The sequence below is a fragment of the Aplysia californica genome, unplaced genomic scaffold (assembly GCF_000002075.1).
Source record: "Aplysia californica isolate F4 #8 unplaced genomic scaffold, AplCal3.0 scaffold00112, whole genome shotgun sequence".
Taxonomy (NCBI): Eukaryota; Metazoa; Mollusca; class Gastropoda; order Aplysiida; family Aplysiidae; genus Aplysia; species Aplysia californica.
This window is the reverse complement of record NW_004797382.1, coordinates 315,691-317,722: the sequence shown is the minus strand read 5'-3', so window position 1 is coordinate 317,722 and position 2,032 is coordinate 315,691.

The window sequence follows — 2,032 nt, the reverse complement described above, 5'->3', positions numbered from 1 at the left end:
AAAAAGCAAAAACAAAACAAAAACAAAAATAACAAAAACCCAATAAGATTGACCTGCTCGTTTCCTCGGATGCCTACATGGTTTTGTGGCCATGGAAACACAATAATCATTATATGCTTTCACTGTTCAGTCAAGAAGTGAATCCTCAACTGTATTGAAGTATTTTAGGGTTTGAAAGTATAAGAATGGTGTTTGAAAGTATAAGAATTGTTTGTTTGTCTGTTGGTCTGTTTGTTTGAGTAAAGACTAGCGCATCGACACAACAACGGTCATTTAGTGCTGGGGAAAAAAATCAAGACAAGAAACAGCAGAGGAAACGTAAAGGAGTAGGACCAAGAAGTGACACCCTCCAACCACCCGCTAAGACCAATGAGTGAAGTGACGCAAGACAATGTATCGGACAGAATAGCATGGAAAAGGAAGATTTGGGATAATTCTTTTTTACCGAGTCCAATGCCGCGTCAAAGGTAATGGCCTCTTCAGAAAAACTTGTGGCCTCGGGAAGGAGCTTCCCCTGTTGATTGTTTTTTTTTTGGTGTTTTGTTTTGTTTTTGGAGGGGGGGGGGCAACAGCTTGTTTCGAATTCAAAAGTTGCCAGCTTGTTGTGGTGAAAGAAATGTTGATTCTGCGAAAGTGGAAGTCGGAATGTTTCTACCTCTACATTGTACTACATTGTGCAACAACCAAACGTGTAGATTCTACTTGTAATGTAAAAAATAACGTTGCTTGCATGTACCGCACAGCCGTCGGTGCATTGCTTGGGCGCTGTGGTCTTGCTTCCAAGTGAAATGTTTTATTGATTTGATGATATCACAATAAAAGTGAAATGTAAGACACTCGCAAAATGGATCCCACTTCCTTGTGAGTGTGTGTGTGTATGTGCGTGTGTGTATATTATATCTATATCATGTATAAATCTGAACTCAGCAACGAAACAACTTAAACCTCAGAACGGGAAGGCTAAAGGTAAAATCAGACACGCAGTACAGATGAATATATGTTGTTGTCATCGGGGGAGTAAAAAGAAAAAGATCAACACATCCGAAGTTCAACTTGACCGATGGGAACTGTACGGAAGAAGAAGAAGAGGTGCTGGTACCCGAGAAAAAAATCTTAACCGAAGATCAACTCAAGCTAGTTCAATACAAGCGGAGGCGACTGTTTTAGTTTCAGTAGAGGTTTTACGGTGCTCGCAACTGCATTAGGTCATATAAGCACCAGAAGATTAGAGGTGTTACAAGAGAGTAACAAACAAACAACAACAACAAAAGAACAAGAAGAGATAATAAGGATAGATGTTTCATAGGAAAAAAGAAGCAAACCACACCAGAGCACCCGCCAACCACCCACGGAGGCGACTGTAGTTGGGTCATCAGGGTTAGAGAAATGAAGGTGGCGAGCGCCTCATTGAATTCGAGTCTTTCACGATGGCAACGTTCGTCTGTTGGTGTCCCACTCGCTGTTGCGCTTCCATATTTCCACGCTCTGTTTTCGATGATTTACTTCATCAAGTTGTAGACAGAAGTTGGTCATATGGGGGGTTCTCGTGGTCTTGAGGGGTGTTCGCCTCTTATTCATCAATAGACTAGGTCCCGGGTTCGAATCTGGATAGCGATTGAAAAATTTTCTTCTTTAAAATGTTCTCCTTTCACACCCTTTCCTGATCTCTAACAATGTTCAGTCGTCTGCTTTCGCCTCCACTTTACGCCTATCCTCTCACCTCCTTTGCCCCCTCCGCTGGGCTCCTGACTCTTTCTTCAGCCTTTCTACTGCTACTCATTGGCTCCTTCTTACTGCTGCCTTTCAACCACACCCCTGATCTTCTTGTAGGAAAGATCTACTTCTAGCCGTCTCGAACAAGGGAGAAAAATCTCGGAGATCCCGTTTGTAAGTTGCGCACGTTAAAGATCCCTTGGTGATGTAAAATCGATAAGAGTATTTATTAACCCCTTCACTGCTACGGCGACGTAGGGCTTACGTCTCCTCTGTGTGCTTAGAGTGACTACATTTAACCCTTTTTCTGCCCGGCCCG